Source organism: Trachypithecus francoisi, unplaced genomic scaffold (genome assembly GCF_009764315.1).
Source record: "Trachypithecus francoisi isolate TF-2019V2 unplaced genomic scaffold, Tfra_2.0 Lachesis_group8, whole genome shotgun sequence".
Lineage (NCBI taxonomy): Eukaryota > Metazoa > Chordata > Mammalia > Primates > Cercopithecidae > Trachypithecus > Trachypithecus francoisi.
In genome coordinates this window covers 66,735,426-66,749,473 of record NW_022681473.1, presented here as the reverse complement: position 1 = coordinate 66,749,473, position 14,048 = coordinate 66,735,426, and the positions used below count along the sequence as shown (strand labels likewise).

At 39.2% G+C, this 14,048-nt stretch overlaps 1 protein-coding gene across 3 annotated transcripts in view; it reads right to left on the bottom strand.

Moving 5' to 3' along the window:
* The window catches only part of UVRAG (UV radiation resistance associated), a 340,923-nt gene that overhangs the window by 277,112 nt on the left and 49,763 nt on the right, over positions 1-14,048 (bottom strand). The gene's annotated exons all lie outside the window — the stretch shown is intronic.

The window sequence follows — 14,048 nt, the reverse complement described above, 5'->3', positions numbered from 1 at the left end:
GCGCAGAGATTCATCTAAATGTGAAGCCAACATTAAGGTCTGGGAGTAACTATGTTGACCCACGCTACAAGAAATGCTTACAGTTCTTCAGGCTAAAGGGAAACAACACTGGATACAGACTTGGATCTAAGCAAAGGAATGGGGAGCACTGGCGATCGTAAATATGTGGGTAAATATAAAATACTATATGGCCCTAGGGTGAATGGAAGGGAGCCATCCATTTCCGATAATGACGGGACAATCCTTTCACTGAAAACTAAAATGTCAGCTAAAATATTTTTTAAATAATAATAATAATCACCCTTAACATCAAGGAATTTCCAAGTCAAGAAAGAAAGAACCCAGAGAGATAAGTGGAGATCCAGAGGTCTTTGTCGTGAAGTCATGACAGATCTATACAAAACCGTGGCTTTGGTGTTCTTTTTGGGGTAGAGACAGGGTCTCACTATGTTGCCCGCACTAGTCTCAAACTCCTAGGCTCAAGCAATGCTCCCACCTCAGCCTCCCAAAATGCTAGGATTACAGGGGTAAGCCACTGCACGTGGCCAGTTTTGGCATTCTTAAAGGAAGCAAGGACATAATTCAAGAGCCAGGCCCAGGTCCCACCCATGACTAAAAAATGTCCCTCTCCACACTGAGCTGGAACCACAAAAGGGCTATACCCCTAAACAGCACAAGTGAAACTAAATCCACCAAATCCCTACCCACAAATGTCTGTAGGGAAGGTTGCCATGATGGGTAAGAGGAGAACATTCCCTGGAAGAAGAAATTACACAGAATGCAGCAGAGACAAAAAGAACAATATATTAAAAAAAAAAAAAAAAAAAAAAACCAAGGTTTAAAAACATGGATGACAGAGTAAAAAGATCTGATATGCATTTAGCAAGTAGTCCAGAGAGAGAAAATGGATTAAGGAAGGAGGCAAGGAATTGTTTAAAGAGATAAGCAGCAATTTCCTAGACTGATTAAAAAATAATAATAATAATTCACAAGTTTAAATACCTAACAGGTCCTAAGCAAGATAAATAAATCCATATCAGAACCCATAAAACCAAATAACTGACAACCAAGAAATCCACTCAATGAAAATATTCTTCACAAATCAGAGTAAAATGAATGCATGTTCATACAAAAAAAAACTTGGGAGTGTAACACTAACATATGCTCACTAAAGAAAATCCTAAAGGATGCACTTTAGGCAAAGTAAACTCAGAACATTTTTGCTGCAAGAATGAATGAAGAGCAAATAAATGGTACCTACAAGAGTAAACCCAAAGGAGGGGTAGGATGTCTGACATGATAAAATGAGTAGCTCAGCAAATTTTTCCCCCAAAAAGCAACAGTAAAACTGGACAAAATTCACAATCCACTGGCAGAAGACACTGGCTTGAGGTATCTAAGCATAAAGTCGCCAATCACTGGGCAACCACTAAGCTATGCAGACATAGGAGTAATCACTAGAAATGTGGATGGGCTTCGGAACAGCAGCAGACCGTCACCCAAACAGAACCACTGGCTTGTGGAATAGCTTTGAAGGATCACGTAGCTTCAGCCTTTCCTCTGGCAAATGAAGACAGGCAGAGTGGTAGAGAGGAAAGTGCTATAATGAACCACGCTGTTGAATTACATAATTCCCTGTGTCTCAGAATCATCAGTTATAAAACTATCACCTCACAGGGTTTTTATGAAGCTTGAACAGTAATAAAAAACTAATTATAGCAATAGCTACTATTTTAATACTAGCGACAGTCACTATATAAAGTATTAATAATAGATAAAAAGGGCATAGAGAATGCTTATTCTGGCACATACAAATATTTAATCTGCTGAATAAATTAGCCTTGTTAATCCTAACAATAAATCCACATGAAGTAAATAAGACGATCTGTTAATTCCAATAGTTAAGACAAAATACCGTATTTCATCAAATCCAAGACATCACCAATCATAAAATGCATCATAACTTTATATACAACTTAAAAAGAACTGATTTTAAGATGCATCTAGATTGTGCAGGAAATGTTAAATTGTGAAAAAATTAAAAATCAATAAAATCAATAAAACACAGAAGCTGAGTCTTCTTGCCTAAGGTCACTTAATAAAAACAGTATCAGAATTTGAATCTAGTTCTCTAGAATTTGTCTTATGTTCATTGTGTGTGTGTGTGTGTTTCTTTTTTTTTTCTTTCTACCAAATTACAAAAGACAGAATTTAGAACAAAGGTGGGCTAAAGAGAATGTCAACAATTTCCTTATTTTATATCTCACAGCCAGAGGCAGAAACAGGAAGAAAGAACTCTGCCCTCTCCCTATGCCCTATTCTCCAGGAGAAAGGAACTGGGGAGACTCCACAGGTCTCACACTAGCTCTTGCTGCTCCACCACCAGACTCTACAGCTGATGAGGGCTGAGACAAAACAACTGACTAAACATAATAGCAAAGCCTAGACCACTACTACAAGAACGAAGCATTCATTACAGATTAGCTAAGAAGGAACTGGCCCTCCGCTGGTTCACCCAACTGTCCACCAAGGACACTGAGAAACCTGTAGCTAGGAATGCTGAGGAAAAGTCTTCTAGCCTGCAGCCTGAGGATGTGCCTGCTCCCCTGGAACTGAGTACCCTTCACCAACTCTACCTTATATGAGTAATGGCATCATTTGTGAGCCATTTACTACATGGTGAGCACTATAACTGATTTAATTTAACATGAACTACAGGACAAACAAGCAAGCTGCATACAACATAGAGACAAAATGAGGGCTTCCTCTAGTTTACATATCCTAGGAATAAAAGCAATAAAAGGGACATTTGGATTTGCCTAGTCCACCTCAAGTTCTGAAACGAGGAAGCTGACAGCCTCTGGTGGGAGCCCCTCCCTGCCTCTACCCCCACCCATTCTTTTCCTGGTTAAGGTTTCTGTAACCACTAGGTTTCAGTTCAAACATCTCTTCCTCAGAAGCCTTCCCAGTTCTCCTCCTAACTGTCAGCCTTCTCTCCCTTCCACCCACTGTGAGGATGGGGCTTTTTTTGCTATTGTTTTCCCGAGTAGATAATACAGTAACCTGGAGACAAAGTTAAGTATTCAAATATCTGCAGAATGAAAATATATATATATATATATATATATATACCTATTCCTGGCACTTTGCTGCAAGAAGACCTAATCACTTTGGGGTCGAAAATATTAAATTTAAGTCCAAGACCAGAAAGCACAGCTTAAGATTCATTTGGAAAAAGTGATTCGCTTTCTCACCTAATATGAATCATGCTTTATAAACAGAGAATAAAAACCATTTTACTCATTTTTACTACTGCTATAATTATTACAAGAAAGGGGGAACAATGAAAGCTATGTGTTCACTGATGTCCTTGAGGCTGGCTGCTGCTCCTCTATGCTCCCATAGGAACCTGTGAGTAGTTAACTTTCTTATGGCACCTGGCATGACACATCACCATCACTGATTTTTTTGCCTGTCTTCCCCTCCAGAACGTGAGCACCTCAAAGGCAGGGATTTCTACCAGTGTATTTATCCTCTACAGTATCCAGCACCATTACCAAAGGTTCAGTGTGCCAGGTACTATACTACTAATTTGACTATATATTCTTTCTTAATCTTCACAAAACTCAAGAGTCCTATAAAACAGACAGCACTATCCCAATTTTTCAGAAGCTGACGCTAAGAATTATGAAGTCACTTGTCTAAGATCATATGGTTGGTTATATCTGGAACAGGAAGACAAAGTCAGTATCTGGAACAGGAAGACAAAATCAATATCTGAAAATCATGGCAGCAGGCCGGGCGCGGTGGCTCATGCTTGTAATCCTAGCACTTTGGGAGGCTGAGGCGGGCAGATCACAAGGTAAGGAGTTCAAGACCAGGCTAGCCAATATAGTGAAACCCCATCTCTACTAAAAAATACAAAAATCAGCCGGGTGTAGTGGCGTGCGCCTGTAGTCCCAGCTACTCAGGAAGCTGAGGCAGGAAAATCACTTGAACCTGGGAGACAGAGGTTGCAGTGAGCCGAGATCGCACCACTGCACTCCAGTCTGGGCGACAGAGAAAGACTCCGTCTCATAAATAAATAAAATTTAAAAACATGGCAGCATTAGATCACTTTTGTATATGAGGAAGGCCATGTAGTGGGGACTGAATAATGGGGTCTTATGTCCCACACAGCCCCTGAAGGTCAAGTATAATATAATCATTACTGTTCCTCCTGATAACCTTGAGTTGATGAGGAAAGGTTGAACAATCTTCCCTTATTTAAGAAAGGGGAGAGGAAGGAAATCCATTAAAAGATAATATGGATATGAAAAACTCAAATGGTAACATTTTACTAAACTGGAATTCAACAGATCACCAACTCCATTTATCCTTGAATAGTCAAAAAGAAGATGAAAAAGGGCTTCTTAACTATCAAGATCCCATCAACTTTTTTAAAAAGCCTCCAATACTTGTTTGGGATTTGTTTATTCTTAATTGGCATTAACTGGCATGATTTTCCAGAATAAGTGCTCCACAACATAAATACCATAATACCATATTAAACTAAACTAAAACCACAACATAATACCATAATCCCACCAGAATGGCTAAAATTTAAAAGACAGATAATACCAAGTCTGGGCAAGGATAGAGCAACTAAAAATCTCACACTGCAGGTAAGGATGCAACTGGTACAAACGCTTGGGAAAATTATTTAACAATATCTATGAAAGCTGAACATAACCTATAACCCAGCACTTAATTCCACTTCTAAGTACATACCTCAGAGAAATGCACACATACGTTCATTAGAATTAGTGAGCTACTATATACAACATGAACAAATCTCACAAACATTATGCTGAGCAAAAAGCAGATGCAGGCCGGGCGCAGTGGCTCGTGCCTGTAATCCCAGCACTTTGGGAGGCCGAGGTGGGCAGATCACTTGAGGTCAGGAGTTCGAGACCAATCTGGCCAACACGGTGAAACCCTGTCTCTACTAAAAATACAAAAAAAAATTAAACTGGTATGGTGGTGCACACTTGTAATCTCAGCTACCTGGGAGGCTGAGGTGGGAGAATCACTTGAACCTGGGAGGCAGAGGTTGCAGTGAGCCAAGATCCCACCACTGCACTCCAGCCTGGGCAACCAGAGTGAGACTCTGTCTCCAAAAAAAAAAAGCAGAGGGGGCGGGCACATGCCATGGTGTTAGAAGTCAGAAGAGAGGTTCTCTTTGGGAAAAGGTAGTGATTGAAAAGCAAGAGATAGGCCGGGTGCAGTGGCGCATGCTTGTAATCCCAGCACTTTCGGAGGTCGAGGCGGGCGGATCACCTGAGGTCAGGAGTTCGTGACCAGCCTGACTAACATGTTACGATGAAACTCTGTCTCTACTAAATACAAAAAAATAGACAGGCATGGTGGCACATGCCTGTAATCCGAGCTACTTGGAATGCTGAGACAGGAGAATCGCTTGTACCTGAAAGGCAGAGGTTGCAGTGAGCCAGGATCACACCATTGTTCTCCAGACTGAGCGACAAGAGTGAAACTCCATCTCAAAAAATAAATAAATAAAAGAAAGAAAGAAAAGCAAGAGATGATCGTGTTTCATTGATCAGTTCCTTTTGAAAAGTCATAAGGCTATTATTTGTGCATTTACTAGATGTGTGCTATACCTCAATAAAAAGTAATGAAACTGTTTTTTTAAAAGATCCAAAAAGAGAAAAAACAGGAGGTGCCCCACTGAAATAAATCAAATGAAGTCATCTATCTCTTCCTGATGTATATCCTAAAGCCTAAACCTTCCTGGTCTTCAATTTATACCTTAAAAGGTAGTCATTTACTCCCCTTTGTGTAAGACTGCCTTTCAATAAAAGTAAATATATTCTAAAATATGAAGTAGCATAATTTCCTATTACTATTAGAGTGATAAAGTATCAGAAAAAGCAGAAAATAATACCTCCTTTCAAAGTGAAAAAATGAGACTTGGTGAATGTATCTGAAGGGGCATAATGCATGGCAAGGAAGGGGGTAGATACTCTTGGGGGTTGTTGTAGCAAATATTCTTAAATACTTCATTCAAAATCAAATGCCTCTGGAGGACAGAGAAGTTTTTTGAAGTTATTTCATGTGGCTGAATAGATGACCTGGGTGTTCTTTCTAAGCCAATACTACACTAATACAGTAGAGCTACTGTCAATCTTCTGATTACAAAGACCTTCCTGTATACTATTACAAAATAGTTGCCAGAGAGTGAGCAATAATTCCTAAGTTGGTACATTCAAATACAGGCAGATACAGCCCGCCACACATTCAAAGATTTTACAGCCTACCATTTTTACCATATAGGCCCAGATGATTTTTTTATTTATATTTAACCTACACGTACCTGCCCAATTTCTATATGAACAAATGAAACAAGTACTATTATCATCCAGGGACCTGTACCACCACATTCACTGAAAAGTACAATTGCAGAATATCAGGATATTTATAAGCTCTGAAAAGTTCGCTGTCTACTATGTACCCACAAGAGGACCTAAAATCATTATTACTATAATGTTGCTTGATAACAAATGTGTGGTTACAAGAACACAATCAAGAACTCATAAAAGGTGTTCTAACTTTCTGAAACCATACAACACATCTCACTGGAATAGCATACTGATTTTATCATTAGTCGTAATACAATAAACTCTCTTTCCCTGTCCCATTCACTTTTATTCAGACTTCCTATCTCAATTTAGAAATTACTAATTGTTAGAAACCTTTCCTAACTTCTCCCTCCAAACTAAGATAAATAACACTTTTACATGTTTTCATAGCATCCTGTTCTTCCCTGGTACTATATATAATTCCATGTGTTGATTACCCCTGTCTCCCTTCAAATCATGTAGTTAACCAGACAGAACTTGGAAAACTCTGAAGATGATGCAGTTTAAAAGACAGTGACATAATCTGACATACGCTACACACACACACACACACACACACACAGATTAATTCATTCAATCATAATTCAACTGAAACATAAAGTTGGTCTGAGAAGCACTCAGACCAGTAACTCATAAAAAGTATTTGTACTGTTTAGCCAGTTTTTTCCCAAAGATTTAAAAACAGCTCAGTCACAATCTCAACAGAACTTTATAGTTTTGATAAATTATGCCACGTGCTTTCCCTAAAATGCACGCTCTAGAACTTGTTTATTCAATGATAAAGCCTATCACTGACCTCTGTTAGCCCTCTAGCTAACAGAGTGGAAGAAAGTGGGATATAAGGGAGGCTGCAAAACAGCAGGGCTCTGGAACACTGGTTTTACCAGTTACTAGCTGTGTGACCTAGATCAAGTTCCTCTGCCTGCTGAACCTGGTTCCTCAGCTGTAAAACAAGCATATCTCTTAGCATATCTCTTAGCTTGGATTGCTGTTATCAGGATGAGAAATAATGTATGACATGACCAACATGCTACTTCAATCATAGGTGGGTACTTAAAACTGATACCTCTTCTTTAGTTAAAAAATCCATGTACAGAGACATTTCAAAACACACACAAATTAGCTATCAATATACTCCCACCACGAGATTTTTAATATTCTAATAAAAGTTAAAAATTCCTTTTTGGGAAAATAACCAATGATTAGATTAACTTTATTACTGTTAAAGGCAGATGTGGGTTCATGACATAATTATTCTCTTTTATAAACATGAAAAACCAACTTTTAGAGAATTTAGTCACTTTGGTTGTTATTGCTTCAACAATTTTAGTTATTAATTAACCCAATGACCCTTCAATAATATCAAGAATCTAACCTCTCCTTGAACCCAAGAAGAGATGATTTGGAGGGCACGGCTAGCTGAAGCCAGAGACATTAACACTGAGCTTTACATTCATCATTAATTGTTCTATGCTAAATATATCATGAATAAGGTGAGGGTCCTGGTCCACCAGATGTGCCCCATTTTGCATTACTTGTAATGCTATGCCTTCCAATATCTAATTCTCATTCTCACGCTCGTTAGGCCTTGACCATCATCTCCTATTGCTCCAGGCCATTCCCTCTGCTGCCCTGATCCTCAATTCCCTTGCACCTGTCTCTCTATTATACTTGCATAGCAACATCTCAAATCACCTCTGCTCACTGCACTCCAGCCTTGCTAACTTCTTAGCCATTTTTTGAACACCTCAAGTACACTCCTGTCTTTCTACTTTCCTGTTTCTTGTCCTGGAACAGTATTCCTGAAATAGCTATATAGCTTGTTCCCTCACTTCTGTCAGGTGTCTCCTCAAGTGACATCTCCTATGTGACTGCTGCAGAAAAACTGCAATCCCCTGGCAGGTACTCCCTTATTCTGCTTCAGTTTACTCCGTTCTATTTATTACCATCCAACATAGTCCCACTTACCACTTCTAACATGCATGTTTTTTCACATTGTAAGATGAATTCTGGTTTTAGAAATAGTAAAATCAATAAAGTCCTACAATCTTTGACCACCAGGTGGCAGTCATCCAGTGTCATTGTATCTACATGCACACCCTTAAAAGTAGCCCTGTTTGATACTAAGTTAGGCCTAACGTTGGCACTACATGTGCTGAGTTTAATTGCCATTTAAAATATTTCTCTTGATTTATATTCAAAAAAAATTTGGTAATATTTAACAATTTAAATTCAAAACTTTTTTTAAAAATCAAGTGTTCACAACCATGTAAACAGAACTCTCACAGACTGAGGTTGAGAGTATAAATCAAACAATAATTTTGGAAAACTATTTGGCAGCTTTAGCTGACCATATGCATATTCCTAGCAATTCTACTCCGAGATGTATACTCAACAGAAATACATCCATACATTTATTTTTCTGTGATTTCATACAATGGAATATTATAAAGCAAACAAACCACAACTATGTCCCACAAAATAAATGAATCTTACTATATAAAGTTGAAACATGGCAATCGGACACAAAAGAGTGCATACTATATTATTTCATTTATACAAAAACAGGTACAATTAGCCTATGGTGTTAAAAGTCAGGAAAGTAACAGTGACTGGAGAGGGCATGAGAGGGCTTCTTAGGCACTGGAAATATTCTATTTGTTGATCTGGATGCTGGTTATACAGGTGTATTCAGTTTGAGATAATTCAACATGCTGTATATTCATGATCTATAAACTCTTCTATAAATGTCAAATTTCAATAAAAAGTATTAAGATTTTGTGTAGGTAGAAAGCACAAACAGAGCAATGAGGCATGAATTTGGTATTAGAGAAGCAAATATCTGTCACTGGAGAAATGACTTCATCCAACCTCTTTAAAGGACTTAAGGAAGTAAATATTTTACTGCTAATAGGATTCCTTATCACAAGGAAAATAATGCACCTGAAGGAAGGAAAGACTGCTAAATATCTTGGAATGGATTGAAGAAACTCCAAAGTAACAAGAGGTTAGTAAAATTGAATCACAGCTCATAAGACTATTGCCCAGGACTTATGTTCAGTTTAATCAGAGTGTTTATTTTTTGTAAATGTAAAGTAACAGTGAGTCTTACAGCCAGAAACTTAAGATTTGGATACATATATATGTATGTCATACTAAACATATATTATATTGTTTGTTTGCCAAGTCAAAGCAAATCACGATACAATGACTATGGAGATTACAAACATGAACCACATGAGGTCCCTGCTTTCTGAAATTTATTATTACATATCAAAGAAGCTAAGACAACCACACAAAAAGCTATTATATGGATTTATAACAAGACTACTGGTATTTAAAAAAAAAAAAGCGCAAAGTTTTTTATTTAGTTTTTTTTGTTGTTGTTGTTTTCTTGAGATTGGGTTCTCACTGTGTCGCCCAGGCTGGAGTGCAGTGGTGCAGTCATAGTTCACCACAATCTCAAATTCCTGGGCTCAAGGAGCCCCCTGCCTCAGCCTCCCAACTAGCACGGAACTACATGTATGCACCACCATGCCCAGCTAATTTTTTTTATTATTTATTTATTAAGGTTTTTCTTTTTTTTTTTTGGTAGAGATGGGAGTCTCATCATCTTGCCCAGGCTGATCTCAAGCTCCTGGGCTTACATGATCCTCCTGCCTCAGCCTCCCAAAGTACTGGGATATAGGTGTGGGCCACCACACTCAGCTCAAAATAATTCGTTTTTCCTTTGAGACAGGGTCTCAACTCTGTCACCCAACCTGGAGTGGCACAATCTTGGCTGACTGAAACCTCCGCCTCTAAGGCTTAAGCAATCCTCTCGCCTCAGCCTCCCAAGAATTGGGACTACAGGTACACACCACCATACCCAGGTAATTTTTGTATTTTTTGGTAGAGATGGGGTTTTGCTACGTTGCCTAGGCGGTCTTGAACTCCTAGGCTCAAGCTATCCACCCACCTCAGTCTACCAAAGTGCTAAGATTATAAGCATGAGCCACTGCACCCAGCCCAAACTACTTTTAAAAAAAGAAAAAGGGGAATCCTGTTAATGATTATAAGAAACCTTTCTGGCCAGACACGGCGGCTTACACCTGTAATCCCAGCACTTTGGGAGGCTGAGGTGGGCAGATCACTGGAGGTCAGGAGTTTGAGACCAGCCTGGCCAACACGGTGAAACCCCGTCTCTACAAAATACACAAAAATTAGCCGGGCACGGTGGTGGGCACCTGTAGTCCCAGCTGCTCAGGAGGCTGAAACAAGGAATCGTTTGAACCCAGGAGGCAGAGGCTGAAGTGAGCCAAGATCGTGCCACTGCACTCCAGCCTGGGCGACAAGAGCAAGACTCCGTCTCAAAAAAAGAAAAAAAGAAAGCTTTTCAGAAGCATCTAGAACTGTGCTGTCTAATATGATATCTACTAGCCTCACGTGGCTATTTAAATTAAAATTAAACAAAATTTAAAACTCAGTTCTGCAGTAGGACTGAACCACCTTTCAAGTGCTCAATGGCCACATGTGGCCAGTGGCAACTATACTGAACAATACGTAGAATATTATCATCATTGCAGAAAGTTTTATTGGACAGGTGATCTGGCGTATTCAGGAGTTAGAAAGAAGCACAGAAAAAGGGCATAAGAACAGTTTATCTAATATTTGGGGAAAAACATTCTTTTTAATCATTTTTTTCTTTTTTTGAGATGGAGTTTCACTATTGTTGCCCAGGCTGGAGTGCAATGGCGCAATCTCGGCTCACCACAACCTCCGCCTCTCAGGTTCAAGCGATTCTCCTGCCTCAGCCTCCCAAGTAGCTGGGATTACAGGCATGTGCCAGCATGCCTATCTGATTTTGTATTTTCAGTAGAGACGAGGTTTCTCTATGTTGGTCAGGCTGGTCTCAAACCCCTGACCTCAGATGATCCGCCCGCCTCAGCCTCCCAAAATGCCAAAGGGAAGGATCCATTTATTCAACAAACATTTGCTGAGCATCTTCTATGTGCCAAGCACAATGGTAACAAATAGATACAAAAGCATTTAAACAACTAACTATTCAGCAAATATCACAATAGCTTAAAGACTGCAAAATCCTAAACAGGAAAGAAACCAACCAACTCTGCTGTTGGCCTGGCAGTGCTTCCTCGGAGACAGCAAGAAGGGCGGTAACAACATGCCATCTCTGGCATATTCTCTGAGGGTTGTTGACTCCTGTACTGCCCAATGCCCATCAATCCGAACCAATCACAATGAATTAGCAAAAAGCTAAGACAAAAGAGCTTCCTCAGAAAGAAAGAGTTAATTAGGCTGGGCACAGTGGCTCATGCCTGTAATCCCAGCACTTTGGGAGGCTGAGGTGGGCAGATTGCTTGAGGTCAGGAATTCGAGGCCAGCCTGGGTAACATGGTGAAACCCTGTCTCTACAAAAAATACAAAAATTAGTCAGGCATGGTGGTTCATGCCTGTAGTCCCAGCTCCTTGAGAGGCTGAGGTAAGAGGATCACCTGAGCCCAGGAGGTGGAGGTTGCAGTGAGCTGAGATCATGCTACTGCACTCCAGCCTGGGTGATAGAGAGAGACCCTGTCTGAAAAAAACAAACACACCAAAAAAAGAGTTAATTAAGTTAATAAAACCTTTATTAAGATATAAAATTTAAAAAAATCCTTGCCAAAATCTCAAAAAATACCTTTTAAAAGGAACATCAAAAAATTAGTATTTGTCAAACAACTACCCAATAGAAATACACTGGGAACTAAGGGGATATAAAGACATACAGTCTGTGACCTCCAGGAGATTTGATCTACTTTGTGAAACAGAATGTTCATGAATAATCACAATGCAAGCAAACATTGTATGTGGTACATTCAGAAAACAATTACAGAATAAACTGTGAGTTGAAAGGGGCCTAGAAGTCTTTTAATCCAATCCTCTCCCTTTTCTTGAATTCACTCTACAGTATCCTTTGGAGACAATATTCCATCTAAGTGCACTAAGGATGAAGGTATCATGACCTCACAGAGAGCTCCAAAGCAATTGAAGATGGAGGCCAAAAGGAGTTGAAGATAGGAGCTAACATTCAGAGATCTTTAGAAATATGGATTTGGGAGCCAAGTGAATATCCAGTAAATCCAATACTAATAATGTAGAACAATACACTAAAGTGCCATTATGACATAGGGTCTATTATAACACAAGTCTGGGGGAAAAGCAATGGATGTTGAAAACCATCCCCAACATTTGACTATGGAAAAGAGAATAGAATAAATGAACACAAAATTCTGTTCTATCTTCCCCCTAATCACTCCTAGCTCTCAACTGTCTGCAAACTATTTCTGTTTCCACCTGAGCAAGGAGAGAAGGAAAAACTAGTATTTACTAAGTAGCTATTATATGTCAAGCATGATGTTAGGCACTTATTGTATATCATACAATATACGTAGAACCAGAGCTTTACTGGTGATGGGACCTCCCCAGAGATGGACTCAAGGAAACTATCCGGCCTAGAATCCAAATCTATTGATATTTTACAGACATTTCAAAGACAGCTTGATGAAGAAACAGTAGAGACGAAGACAGAAGGTCTAGACTGGGGTTCTGGTCCTGCAGTCCTGTGACTCTGCAAAAGCTGTTGGAACTCTCCAGGTACCAGCTTCTTAAGATCTGCCCCATCTACTTTACAGGTGGTTCTAAGGATCATAATGGGATAACATGTAAATACAACACATCATTGATACCCATTTATTCATTTAACAAGAGTTAATGAGCATCTATACTATTCTAGACTCCAGGGTAACAGAAGCAGCAAGATTGGCAGCCCCTGCTTTCATGGAACTTATGTTGTAGCAGGTGGGAGGCAGTTCATAAACATAAGCAAGCAAGAGTTTCCAACAGTGATGAACGCTTTCAAGAAAATAAAACAGGGTCATGAAAAAGCATGACTAAGGGAAAGGGAACTGCTCTGGATGACAGAGTCATAGAGGGTCTTGCTGAAGTGACATAGGTGAGACCTTGAAGACCTCTTCAGTCAATCGAACAGCTGAGGAAACAAGTGTTCTAGACATAAGGAACAAGGTAAGCTTCACATGTTTGAAGCACTGAAAGAGGTACACCTGGAACACAATGAGGGCTGAAAAGAGGAGGAGATGAGGTGGAAAAGCAGACAAGGGCCAAATCCAAGATGGTATTGGACCATTATAAATATATTTTCATTACTATAAAAGTCATCTTTGTTTTCAATACAGCCTAATAAATGGAGCCATTTATGCAAATATCCAAATATCCTACATTATCAAAAGTAGGATACTTACAACTTTCCAACTGAGCAATGCCACTGCCAAGAAACAAGCAGGAGTATCCTATACAAAAGTCTTAGGCATAAAATTCTTAAGAACCATATCTAAACAAAGATATCATTTATTATGACATACAGCCAGTGAAATAATCAGAAACTTATTTATGGTAAATGGAAGTGAGAAAACTATAGAATTTGAGTTTTTACCATTTAAAGTTCTTAACAGAAAAATCAGTTCATTCAGTAAATATATATCAAGCACCTATTACATAAGCACTAGAGATAGATACAGCAATGAACAAAACAATCATGACTTAACAACTGAGCAGATCTGTATCATAAAACCAGAG